The 14792-nt window shown below is 46.0% G+C and overlaps 1 protein-coding gene across 3 annotated transcripts in view; it reads right to left on the reverse strand.

Annotated features, from left to right (window-relative positions):
• LOC143134181 (transcriptional repressor p66-alpha-like) overlaps positions 1-14792 on the reverse strand; it is a 42655-nt gene that overhangs the window by 27018 nt on the left and 845 nt on the right. The gene's annotated exons all lie outside the window — the stretch shown is intronic.

Below are 14792 nucleotides of genomic sequence, written 5' to 3' on the forward strand. Positions count from 1 at the left end.
AATCCATCAATTAGACATCAGAATCAGTAGTGTACCATTTTTGTTTCATTGTACCAGGCCTACTGTATGTCAAAAGCAGGCTCGGATGAAGCTGGGAAGGATTAAACACACGGTTTCCACACCATGGTAATCAACCGTGATAATTATGATATTTGAAATGAAAACGGTAATTGTTATCGTCAACATTTTTATCGCGGTTTACCATTATACCGGTAATCGTTACATCCCTAATTCGGACTAGTCAGCTGGAGACTTCGAGACTTTTCTTTCTTTTTCTTAACTCTACTGCTGCCAACCTTTTCCTAAATATCTGTTTTGTTCTGAAGCATGTGCACTATTTGGCATTTGAAGAGGTGACAGCTGTGTCATGTGTCCGACTCGACTCGGCTAGATTCAAATCAGAGAGTCAGAGTGTGTGTCTTATCACCTGAGTCCCACCCAACCCTGATGGCCTCATGGAGACAGACAGACACACACACACACACACTCACCTCACTACGCCCTTATGGACACACAAACACACTCACTCACAGACTCCTACTCAACCAGCTCATGGGCACACATACTCAACACGCCCTCACAGACACACACAACATACTCAGACACATATAGTCAACACTTGCTCACACACACACACGCACACACACCACTTCCTCACGGAAACAAACACACACTCAACACCCTCACACACAACATACTAGACACATAGTCAACACGCTCACAGACACATTCCCTCACAAACCCGCACAGACTCAAAGGCTCACAGACACGAGCGGGCAGCAGTGGCCTACTGGTTAGCGCTTCGGACTTGTAACCGGAGGGTTGCTGGTTCGAACCCTGACCAGTAGGAACGGCTGAAGTGCCCTTAAGCAAGGCACCTAACCCCTCACTGCTCTCCGAGCGCCGCTGTTGTTGCAGGCAGCTCACTGCGTCGGGAAATTACCTCACTGTGTGTTCACTGTGTGCTGAGTGTGTTTCACTAATTCACAGATTGGGATAAATGCAGAAACCAAATTTCCCTCACGGGATCAAAAGAGTATACTATACACACATTCTCAATGCGCGCTCACAAACCCCCACGGACTCAACGTGCCCTCAGAGACACAGTGTAAGACGGGAACTATAGGCTATTCATACGTCAAACTTGTTGCTTTTTACAACACTAATGTATTAGCGTACCTAATAAATTCAATTTGAGACAGACAGAGAGAGCATAAAATAGAGAGACAGACGGGGAGATTGTATGCGTGTGTCTGTGTTTCCTTGTGTACACAGATTGGCATGTTGTCCATACACAACCATGTGTGTATGTCCACAGAATGGCTCCCTGTGATCAGATTTCACGTGCCTAGAGGGGAGAGCGTCCATCTCCAGCCTCCCCCAAAAAAGGACACGTCTCAGCACCAGAGACATGACCACTAATACACGAGTGGCCATCAGGCTCTGTCCTTTAGCTAAAGTAGGTCTGAGACGGCAAAAAAAGGTTGGAGACCCAGAGCCCTGGTCCAGACCAGATATCCTCCACCATCACAGCCCACCATGTGGACCCGCCATGAGGGGCTCATATGCTTGATGGCCTTTTTGGGCCATCAAAAACCCTCGCCTAACCCTAGTACCTTCCAACATCCACCCTTCTCATCACGCGGCGTTCCTCAGAGAGGGGCCGAGGCCCTGATGAACACTGTGCAGGTTAACTACGACCCCCCCCCCCACACACACATGTTAACTACGACCCTAACCCGTTACAGGAAGGGAGAATTAAAACAGGGTTTCTGAAAAATGAAAGAAGCTTCCACTAAGGCTGCCCACCAACCAGTTGGGTTCTGTTCAACGTCTCCTCGTGTTGAAATGGTGTGGCCTCCAACCTTTTGTAACCACACTGCCGGCTAATACTCTACAATGGCACTAACTGTGCATGCCTCAACTGTGCAGGCCAGTATGTTGGACAACAAAAACCATGAGCCCATGAGTCATGGTGAGTGACTGTGTGACTGACTGTCTGAGTGTGAGCGTGAGTGAGCGTGAGTGTGTAGGGGTTAGAGTCGTCGTGCCTGGAGCCCCTGTGGGGCCCGATGGGAAACCCCAGAGGCCTGGAGCCCAGGCAGGTCTGCTGTGGGGCGGGACTTTGGGTGTCTATGGAGACGCTCATTTGCATAATAACCTGCTGTGATCTGGTGAGATCAATCTACTGTTTGGTGAGACGCCAGAGTACACACTCCCCCACCCACAGCCACTTCTTTAATACACAAGAACACAGATACTCACGCGCACACACACAAAACTTATTTAATACACCAAAGCACACCACACACGCACACACACATAAACACTCAAACACAAATAAACACACACGCACATGTACACACACAAAAAAACTCTACTTTAATACACAAGAACACACACACGTGCGCACACACACACAAGGTGACAAGTCTTCTTTAATACACTAAAACACACACACACACAGCGGATAAAGTGAGGTCACCCTCACTCAAACACTGAAACACACACACCCAGAGAAATGAGTGTGCTGACACACACACACACACACACTCAAGCGCACACACACAGAGGGTGGGGGAGGGGTGGCGAGTGCGGAGTGGGTACGGAGAGAGAGAGAGAGACAGTGTGTGAGGCGGCCATCTTAGGAGCCTGGTTGTGCCAGGGCAGAGAGCAGCAGCAGGAGGAGGAGCAGCTAATATGGAGGCCGATGACCCCCCTCCCACACACACTCCCACACACACACACACACACACACCCCAACACATGCGCGCACGCCCACACACGCGCGCACACATACCAGGACTCATACACGCTTACACACAGGCATGTACACAAACTCACAGAAAGACACTGACACACATGCTCCCTGAATCTCACCTTTGCTACCACCAGCTCAGCCTTCAAAGGGCGATACAGGGCAGAGGCCAGCCGTGTTAAATGGCCACAGACACACACACACGTCACTCTAAGAGAGCGACCCTCCAACAAGGGCGGCCTGTGCTGTCCGTCACCAGGGCGAAATATGAAGGGGCCATCTGTTTCAGCTGTGTCACTCTTAAATGCCGCGTGCTGCACACACTCACACACCCTACTCTGCACTGTGAAGGAATGAGGCTTTGTGTATGTTTTTTGTCTGCGTAAATGTGCATGAGTGTGTGTGTTGAACCGTGAACTCTGTGTTGAGACTTGTGGAGGCTGAGGCCCTCTATGGCAGCATTATATGTGTTACTGTACCTGATCCACCCCTCATGCCCAACAGATACCTCAGGGGTGTGTGTGTGTGTGCAATCCCCAACAGATGCCTCAGGTGTGTGTGTGTTACTAGTTTGACCCTAGGCTATATATATAGGAGAAGTGGCTCAAATCTTAGTCTTTGCTTTGTCAAATAGACTACACATAAATAAATGGATTCATTATCCTGATAATTGGCTTGGTTATTGAATTTATTTATACCGTTTTAGGTTTTCTCTTTTGTTTAGAGTGTGTGTGTGTGTGTGTGTGTGTGTGTGTACAGAAAACATATTTATTCTACAGTAAAGATAAATTGTAATGTTTTATGTGTTGGCTCATGATGGGTTTAAGAGCCTATTCTGCCTGCTCTTTTTATGGGCCACCAATTTCTACAGTTTCACTGGCATGCAAGTGAGTTTGTCTAGCAGTAGGATTTTGGATCCCCGTACTTCTGTGTAATAACCCTGATGATATGGCAACCTTTTAACAGACCTCAGCCTATACACTAGAGAAAAGATAGATAGATAGATAGAGATACTTTATTGATCCCCAAGGGAAAAAGAGAGGGAAAAGGAAAAAGGGGCACATAGAGAGAGAGAAAAAGAGAAGGGTGAGAGAGTGGGGGAGAAACAAGATAGAGATAGACAGAGAGAAAGAGAGAGAAAAAGAGAAGGGTGAGAGAGAGAGAGATGGAGAGAGAGGGGGAGAAAAAAAGACAGATAGACAGAGAAAGAGAGAAGGGTGAGAGATAGAGTGAGAAAGAGAGAAGGGTAAGAGAGCTATGGAGAGGGGGAGAGAGACAGAGATGGAGAGAAAGAGAAAAAGGGTGAGAGAAAGAGAAAGATGGAGAGAGAAAGAAAGAGAGAAGGCTGAGGGTGAGAGAGAGAGAGAGAGAGAGAGAGAAAGAGTAAAGTGAAGTGAAGAGTGCAGTCACATCAACAAAAAGAAGGGAAACCCAAGGTAGAAGCCAGCCAGGTATGAGTGAAGCCCTCAGGTCAGGGACGTGTCCCAAGTGCTCAGACTGAGCACACAGCTGGACTGAGCACACGGCTGGACTGGCTGAGCCCTCTGCTGGAAGATGGACAGAGAAGCCAGTAGCCACACTGCAGCAGCCCCCACCTGCTCACAGGCCCAGGATCAGCTCCAGAGGCACACACTAGTACCACAGAGGAGGGCTGTCTCAGTACACACACTGGAGTCGCATGGAATACTACACATACCTCACTTCTAACCCATACCTTACTGCACTGGCCACATAATCCACTGCAATACTGCAGGCCTATTTCACATACTGACGGTGCCTACACACAGTTGCGTTGCGCGCAGTGCTGGAGACGCATCTTGTTCATTTTACACGGGCTTATGTGATCCGTTACCGAACTGAATTGTGGGTCCGTTGTGTCACCTCCATCGAAAAGTTGAAAAAAGTTCAACTTTCACTTAACCGATGGACAGCAACGGAAGGCACCAGCCAATCAAATTACGGTTATACTTCAAGGCTACACACCCCCAACTGTCGGGATCACCCACTTGCATGCGCATTACGGCTTCCACACACAGTTGCGTTCCGTCAACGCATGCCAGTGGGTGTTCCCCACTGTAGCTTTGCAAATGACTTAAGGTATAACTGTAATTTGATTGGCTGGTGCAGTCTGTTGTTCGCTTGTTCATAATTTGATTGGCTGGTGCCGTCCATCGGTGCAGCCAAAGATGAACTTCTCAACGCGAACGACGGGAGCAACGCGACACAATGGATGACATAAGCCTATGTAAAGTGAACGAGATGAGTCTCCAGCACTGCAACACACGCAACTGTGTGTAGGAGTCGTTAAACTCCATACTGCACTGGCCACATAATCCACTGCAATACTGTAGGCCTCTCATATACTTAAACTCCATACTGCACTGGCCATAAAATCCACTGCAATACTGTAGGCCTCTCTCACATACTTAAACTCCATACTGCACTGTAAAAGGCTACTTCACATACTTCCATACTGGGTCGGTTGAGGTCTTGGCTTGACCGCACTGATAAGCCGAGACTAATGCCATCAGTGCCCCTAATTGTACAATTTGATTCCGTAATGACTTCTTTTGTGCTCAGCTGTGGAGTGCAGAGAGCTTAAACCCAGCCCTGGTCCTTAGCAGCCTTCTGGGCAGAGTGTGTGAAAACCTGGCGGTACCTAGTGCTTGACCCCGTCTTCGAGAGGTGCTTCAACAGAGAGGGTCACCACACAAGAGAGATGACAAAGTTCAGCCACTCTGAACTTGTCAATCACCCACACAATATACACAGCCAGAAGAGGATCCCAACCATAGACTGTATATATACAGTCTTTGATGGCAACCAAAAGCACTGAAAGTGAGACACTACTCGATCCCAAACTGACCTCAGATCAGTTCACAGTGTTTCCCATACATTGACTAATCTGTGGTGGGGCGCCACAAATTAAAAATCGGCCGCCAAACATAAATATTCTATGTTTAATTTAATTGAATTTAAATTAAATTAAATATAAGATAAAATCCTTGCATTGCCATTGAGCTGCGCTTTTTATGCACGCAGCCTTTCCTTGCCCCGCCCCGCTCTCTCTCGTAGCCTGCTGCCCCTCCTCTGCAAGTGCATTTAACAAAATATTCACGATTGTTGAAGGATTGTTGTTGCCACATAGAAGCATTGCATAGAAGACGTCTGGCTAAATTGCTATTAAATCCGCTTAGCATCATGACCATGCTGCGCAAATTTGTTCAAAACTGCTGCATTGAAGTTAACTCTGCTAAGATCTTTCACAACATAGTAGGCTACATTGAAGAGACTAAACTAAGTTAAGTTATGCAATCAAGCAGTATCTCAAAGCTAACGTTAGAATACTGTTTGGATGCCGAATTTAGCATGCTTAGCCTACTTACAGCTGCTTGTCAATTTCGTTGAAGGTCTCATTTTATTGACTCTGACACTGAATGTTTGCAAAATCTGGAAAAGTGTTTTCCAAAACTCAAAAGTGCTTGTCCCAAGGAGAAGTACGAACCTTTATTTTAACTATGTAGAAAACGTTATGAATTGCATCCACACAACAAACTGTGTTACAATTGCAATTTGCAAGGGTTCCCTCAAGTGACAGGCACTCAATTAGACCTATACACTACCAAGACGACCCCCCCCCCCCCCCCGCCGTTGTCCAAGTCAGCTACCGCCACAAATTGAATCCAATTCTGTTGGAAACACTGGTTCATCTATCAATCTGCTGCTGTTTTTTTGACCCAACGCAGCACTCACTCTCTCCTCTCTTCTGACCTCAGATCAGTTTTAGCCTAAGAACCTAATGAGACCAGCTCAGCTCTCCACTGATCTCAGACGTGTTATAACTGCATGCGACATGAGAGCATCAGCGACAAAATCAGTTTGATGACTTTGTCTTCAATCAGAATGCCCTAACTGGACCCAAGCCAAGCAGTGCTGTACACTGTGGTGCGGCGCAGTGTATTGAGCAGGACTTCTGCTGGATGCCCTGTTTCTATGTTCTCTCCGTCACTCATGTTGTTCTACTAAATTGAATAAGAAACATGACACAAGGGCATATTTAACGGATTCTGTATGGACAGGTAACATGCTACATGCATATGCCTAACTGCATATGATGATCCCATACCAACAGAACCCAAACAAACAAAAGAAAGAAAAGACAGAACCCAAACAAAAGAAAGAAAAGAGAGACAGATTGACCTGAGGTATGTTTCAGACTGCCACTATGGCAACAGAACTCTATTGATCAAGCCACAAATGTTTTGGATAGGCACACTCTGTTTGTTTGCTCTACTTGACTGGCAATTAACATGCGTAGCTTATCCCTGTCTGGACGATTAGGGTAACCGTGTACTATTTTAACTAGTGTGAGGGAATATATGACTCAAATTGGATAGAATAATAGCCTAATTAGCCTATTCAAGGAAAAGCTAAAACTGTAACTGGTTCATTCTAGGCTCGATTTTGCCACGGACATCGAGGTCTGTCTAACTGACTGCTCCGCTCCTCAGTCAGTTTAAAAGTTTGCTCTCCTTGATAATGAATAATCTGTTAAACTGCATATCTTTATTTTGTCTGGACTATTATGGCAACTGTGGAGGGCTATATAACAGTAACATACCATTTTTGACGTTCTCTTTTGCATACTTCCAACATGGCCGCCACCCACTTTACGACGTCAGGTGGCAACACCTAATAGTAAGAGATCTACGACTCTGACCCTACCAAAGATTCTTTAGAACCATCTCAAACTCTACTGATCTTTTAAAGCTAGTAGTTAGTGGAGCCAGAGTTAATAGTAGCTTCAAACTTGGCCGATCTCTGCCTGAAAAGTGACAACATGCTGGCATTTTAAATTCACACTTATTAATGAACCAGGTTCTCCTCTGGGCCAAACTGGTAGGTCAAAAATGTGATTGTGGACATGAATTCAGTGTCAGGAGAATCTCTCTCTCTCACACACACACAGAAGCAAGCAAGCCGGTCACCTCCACCTCCACCGGCCATCCCTGGGTCTGACACTTCATCACAGAGATTTAGAAATCAGTAGGCACTAAGCACTGAGCCCCAAGAGGCTGTAGGCTCCAGTGATTTTAGTTGAGCAGCACTAGGACCAGCAGCTCCAAGGACAGTCTCAGGGTGTCCAACAGTGAAGCAACCTCATTCCCACCGAGATCTCCTGCTCAGTCCACCACACTCAATCCAGCACTGTTAAGTTCTGAAGTTACAGTTTGGTGTTGCATATGTGTGGCTGTGTGCACTCAGTGTTCCAATTGAGTCCATACGTGTTCTTGTGTAGGGATGGGCATCGTTAAGAAATTATCTATATCGATGCCATTGTCGAGTCTGCTTGTCGATGCGATTCCTTATCGATTCCCATATCGATTCCTGTACCATTTGCTGAACACTTATAGGATGGCTTTGAGAGTTGTTGGCTTTGAATGTCTAATTTAAAGTGGTTTTAGAGAATGAATATCAAGTGTGCAATAACAATACAGAAGTTGAATACTTTAAAATTTCTAAAAAAGTATACATTTGTAAAACAAAGCTTTGTATTGGAATCGTTAATGTGTACGATTCCGATGGATCAGAACATTTGGAACCGGTTCCTTACCGATACCTGGAAGCGATTCCCAAGCCTATTCTTGTGTACGATGATTATAAAGACGCAACAAGATGTAGTGGTGTCTATTTGTACGCATGTGTTCTTGTGTACGACCATGAGAATAAAGATAAATAAAGATGCCTAGTGGTGATGTATGTATGTATGTATGTATGTGAGTGCCCGTGTGCGTGCGACGTGCATGTATGTGGCCAGCGGAAGCGTTTCCACACAGATTATTTATAGAAGCTGATGTAATGACCTACCCTACAGGGGTTTAACTTGGCACTCTCTCTGTGTGTGTGTGTGTGTGTATGTATGTATGTATAAGTGCATGCCTGAGTGTGTCTTTGCACGCACGGATATAGGGAACACTGCCTTTACCCCTCCCCCACATCCACTCACAAACACCAACATGTGCGCGCACACGCGCACACACACACACACGCGCGCACACACACACACACAGATTATGAACCAAGGTTCTCAGAATTGAAGTGTTACACAAAAGCAACACAACGGAGGCTGTGTTCAGCACGACAGCACCCATTCTCTAACTACAGAATAGCGGCGCATGGCCTACATGCATGTGCATAACGTGTGTGTGTGTGTGTGTGTGTGTGTGTGTGTGTGTGTGTGTGTGTGTCAGCAAAGGAGAGCAAGACTGGCTAGATGAGGATGAACTCTCTCACACACACAGTGAAACAACACCACCACTCAAGCACAGTTCACGCCAAACAAACTCCTCCCAGCTGGCGAGCCACAGCCAATGGGACGCCATGCCCTTCCAGGAGAACCTCTGAGGAGTGCCTTTCATTGGTCAGTAAGTGTTGTGGACGTGGTCGACATTTATCTGCTGTCTCCATATTAAGGTTAAGCAGAAACCATGGCAAACAGTCAGGCCTTTCTAGTCAGGCCTCTCTGGTCAGGCCTTTGATCCACGCAGCACACTCACCCAGCCCCGATCACAGAACCTGAACAACTGAGAAGGCACTTCCTAACCACCACAACTCCCACTTCAAGACACAGTGGAGAAGGCCAATCGTCCCACCGTCAGGGACCAAAATTAGCACCAGCCACATGCTGGTAAAATATAAGTGGCTCATAAACCTCAGACAAATCATAATCATTTACGACGGAGTGGCTGAAGAATCTGGCCGTCAGTGGCTGGAAGAGGAGAGGGCCCGGCCCACCTTACCGACACACCAACACGTCTCGAAGATGAAAGACTGACGCAAGTCTGCAAATCATTACCAAGCAGAGGCCATTAAAGGGGCTGAAAAGGGGTCACTATCAAGTCCAGAGCCCACCCGAGGTGGAACACCTCACACAAGACATGAAGCTGAGATTCACTCATACTCAAGGAGAGCTCAGCGCTTCATTCTTCCTGTAAAGTTTCCTGCTGTTAACGGTGATGGCATCCAAGGCCTGTTGCCTTGATTGGAGCAGGAGAGTTTAATAATGGGCCATTTTATCAAAGCCACTTGCTCTTCTGTGTTCAGACCATTCAGACAACCGCAGCTCTGCTCAACTGCGCCCCTTGCGTGTGCACGTTCTCCCTGACAGCACTACAAACTTTCAAACATGACGGACATGGAGTTAGATTTTGTTTACCGTGTCACACATGTCTAGGCCATCATAAATTTGCTTGTCATCTAGGCCCTATCAAACCCTTACGGGAAAAAAAACTGCATTGTGTGACAGGAAAACTGCAGGTTTTTTCTGCAGTAGGCTACTTTGTGCAGTACAACGTAGGTATGTGTTGTCAGTCAGGGTCGACCTATTGGTCTTTTGTTATTTGCACAGCTTTATCAGAGCAGCTGTAGCCTATGCCTGTTGGTATTGGTAGGCCTATATGTTATTGTTTACACTTTTTTGCACAGCTGTGTTAGAGCATTCTGAAATCAGTCTAATTAAAGCTGGTTGTGTTGTCATAAGGGTCATGTTGAGTGAATACGAAACATATCACATACCGCCAATCAGCCCCAAAATATCGGGATATCAGTTTTGGTCCATATCGCCCAGCCCTAAGGGGCACCTGACATTGTCAGGTGTGTGCCTACCTGCCAGTGAGGCTAATCTGCAGACAGCCTTTGTTAGTAAGCACTAAGCACCCATCTGGAGAGGCTCTCGAAGGAGCTTACTGTGCCTAGGCCAGGTCAAAGGTCGTTGACAACTTGGACCTATGGGGAGCGAGCTAGGAGAGAAGAGTTTCTACAAAAAAGCCAATCAAACTCTGATGACTACACTGGCCTGAGGAAAGTCAACCACAGCCCCCAACTACAGCTACACCCTCAGCTACACCTAGCCCACACAAAACAATCAAACAAACAAATGATGATGATTATGATGGACTGTTGTTGTAGCATTTACCTTATCACTTAGGCCTACATTTTCTGTGTGCTAGCTAACATTATTCAATTAACAGGGTTTTGAGAGAAAGACCACTCCTCCTCCTCCTCCACCACCACCACCACCCTGGAGTCCAGCAAGCATAGGCCATGTCCTCCTCCTTAACACTGCCTCCAATCAGGGGTATGAGAGGCAAACTGAGGACATGGGTTTAAATTGCGTGGTACAGTAGGTTAGCATATGTGAAGCTTGAGAAAAACATAACTGTCTGCCACCTGACCGTCGAGACCAAGAGGAGTCCCGTTCAGATAGCAGAGCCAGAGGAGGAGGGCCTGTGTGCGCCGCTTTACAGTGTAATTAGGCCAAGTGTTCCATGGGTCCATCTATTAACAAATAGACCAGTCTGTCCACCCCTCGAAGCACACACCAATAATACAATGTAACCCCCACGAACACACAAACACCAACCCCCTCCCAAAACACCCACCTCAACCACACTCCTAGAAAGCTCCAATCCTTACAGTAATCTTCCCAAGCCACAAAAGAGCAAGGCCATATTAGAGTCAGATCTGGGCCAAATCAGGGCCATATCACAGCCAAGAGTCCATTATGACAAGGGATTTCACTCACACTCGAGACCTGTATAAAGAGCAAAACCCTGAAAAACACACACACACACACACACACACACACACACACACACACACACACACACAAACACACAAACACGGCTGAGAAGATGTGTGTCCGACAGGAAGCCCTGCAAGGGGAAACACTGCACCACCCTGATTAATTTTCCCATCAGCCACTTGGGAGGAACATGGAGCCTGATGACACAGCACAAATGGTCACACCCAATATACACATGGCAGGTTTAGACACAATAAGGTCAAATCTCTCCCATTTCGATGGGGCTTGATAGTGACACACCTGCACCTCTATAATAGTGTTAAGTTGTGGCCCCAGCCCACGCAGGTTACCACAGATACAGCTGGCCCTCACTCACACACACACACACACGTGAGGGGAGGTACTGGCTAAATTAGCATAGAGCTACAGGGGCCCCGTCACTCACAGCTGTTGAACCAGTTCCGAGGTAAGGATTTGGCCCTGCCCACTCCCTCTCCCAGTCAGGCATTTTGTAGAGGCCAGTGGGTTCCTAACAGCATTGCTCAGCTCTCTATGATGGCTTCATCAAAGCCACCATGACAAGACTTCCCTACAAAGAAGCCCCTGGCCCATTGTTCAGGGCAACAATCGGTCATCCATTCTAGAATGCCCGCAAGTCAGCTCCAGAATGGGGAGTTTCAATGCAGATGGTATTTGGCTCTCATTTCAGTTAAAGGTCCAGTATGTAGGAAATAATGGAAAATAAACTGTAACCATTCCAAAAATGATCACCATATGTTGTCAGAGAGTAAGGAAACACAATGAATTGAAGTAATGGCTTATTTGACAACATTACTCTAACCCGTAAAACCCCGTAAAACCCATGAAAAAAAATGAGTTACGGGGCGGAATCTCTTGGAATTTTCGTTTATGTTTTGAACGATTAATTCTAGAATAGCGTATTAATAATGGGCTAGCGCGTCCTCCTATTTGGGTTGCCAAATTAGCAAAGGCCAACTGTCAACAGCTGTCAGTTGTAGTCATGAACGCCTATGAGAGGCAGGCACATTTCCAAAATTAAAACAAGAAACAAATTAAGTGGACATCGGAGGAGCTTCCTGAGATGGTGACGTCTTTGTCAAACGAAGAATATCAAGTCTGACGCAGAGCTGGCCATATTTCTCCACAACAGGTAGCCTAGGCTAAACTTCATCTGCATCGCTAACTTCAGCTAAATATGTTATGTTGGTTAGAGAGGTATTTTTTGTTTTCACTGTTTCCGTAATGTGTAGCTGGGTCATGGTTGAAGAAACCTTAAAGCAGCTGCAGGTCAACTAACGTTAGCTAAGTCTTCATTACATCTGGCAACCCAGAAGAGGCTCGCGTCTGGTAGTCTTGAGAACATTCACCAGTGTTTTGATTTTGGCCTACAGAACGTTCGCACCTTTAATGCTCGCCCTCATCCAAACTGATCCAGTACTTCAGCTTGTGCAACAAGAGACTCAATCCTCTAAAACAATGGGTACCACTCCAAGATAGCACAAACATTGATTACATCTTCCTCCCAAAAAACGGCTATGGATTTAAGAATTAAGAATAAGAATGCATCACACTTCATCAATTAATACTTTTCCACCAGGGTGAGTACAGCTACACAAAATAACCAAACAAGAAAGTAAAACAAACATTATTGGGGCAGCCATGGCCTACTGGTTAGCGCTTCGGACTTGTAACCAGAGGGATGCCGGTTCGAACCCCGACCAGTAGGCACGGCTGAAGTGCCCTTGAGCAAGGCACCTAACCCCTCACTGCTCCCCGAGCGCCGCTGTTGTTGCAGGCAGCTCACTGCGCCGGGATTAGTGTGTGCTTCACCTCACTGGGTGTTCCCTGTGTTTCACTAATTCACGGATTGGGATAAATGCAGAGACCAAATTTCCCTCACGGGATCAAAAGAGTATATATACTTATACTTATACTTAAAGCTCTCTTAGCCAACTGAGTTCTTAATGGCCATTCAACCCAGTAAAAGCAAGAGCCTGCTCAGCCATATTTAGCCTAGTACCTGGTGACCTGTTCTTTCTACGGACCATCCCAGGAACAGTGGACTTTAGATCTACTAATGGACTTAGTAGCCCCGAGGTCAAGCCAGTACACTTATTTGCAGTACTCAGGCATCCTCTACTCAGAGGGCCAACAGAGAGAAGTCTCATAATAACCACAGGCCATGTAACGTTGAAGCCAGTCTGAATTCCCTGTAAAAGATCACTTCCCAATAGTTTTCCTGAGTCAGCGAATGTCACAGGTACCCACATAGCTAATCTCAAAGTGATAATGCTGAAGACTGCTAGTTCATGCAAGAATGCATTTCTTTAGGTCCAGGCAGTATGGTTGCTTTGCAGTGCTATGCTTTGGTACATACAAGTGGTCATTCTAATTCAAAATTCGACAAGAAAAAGAAACCTTTTTTTCGAAAAGAAAATGACAACCTTTTGTAAAATAAACTTATATCTAAAAACTACTTGTTGTAGAATATATGCTATTATAAGGCCTTTTTGACTGCTTCACAGTGCAAACTTGCTGGTAGATTACACTGAGCCAAGACATAACTTAATCTGCAAACATCACTCAGTATGTAAAACTATTCAGTAGGCTACGCATTTTCTGCTGCTGATATCTGATGATGCCCCTGCATACTTCAAACTCGCCCTCAGAACCAACAAGCATCCACTGGAAATGCAGCTGTGAAGCGTGTCGTGTATTCAGTGTGTACGGCTTTAAGATGAGGAAGAGGATGGTAGCCTCGCAAATAAGGAAGATTACTAGGACTTTTACTGTGATATAGTAGGAAATTGGCAGCCTGTCGGGTTAAATGCCACGACTGGGGGCTCAAACCAAGGCACAACGTCCACCATTATTACACCACGATTGACCCCCCCCCCTCACCAAACATAAAAAAAAATCCAAACATGCGACCATGTCTTCAAAGTATACATGATAAAAACCGGCTTTTAACGATCCACCTACAACACATCCCGCCATCTCCAATAAGTTGAAAGACAGGTCTATTAACAACAATAATAAAAAATATTACCACTAGCTCGTAAGACATTTCAGCAAGCCATCATAATGACCATTTATCATTAGCTAGCAACGCTACCTGACAAACTAACGTTAGCTGCGAAAGGGGTAACGGTGATCACCTATGATCCTTGACACAACGCATACATTTACATGTGAAACGGTTAAACTACCGCGGCCTCAAATAATAAAACATTCAGTCTAAGTTATGAACTTTCCTCCGTTTTGAAATAACAACAGCGACCTGGCTCCCACACCTCGGGTCAAGCCAATCATAGGCTGAAACGTTAGCAAGCTAACTTGCTAGCGTTACCTCGCGTTCGAAGAGGGGGGGAAATCAGCGGAAAATTTAAACTTTGAACATCGACCGAAGAAAAATAATACATCGACCAC

The sequence above is a fragment of the Alosa pseudoharengus genome, unplaced genomic scaffold, assembly GCF_046254945.1.
Source record: "Alosa pseudoharengus isolate Yale_2024_CS ecotype anadromous, Long Island Sound unplaced genomic scaffold, YU_APseudo_1.1 YU_APseudo_1.1_scf_2, whole genome shotgun sequence".
Classification (NCBI taxonomy): domain Eukaryota; kingdom Metazoa; phylum Chordata; class Actinopteri; order Clupeiformes; family Clupeidae; genus Alosa; species Alosa pseudoharengus.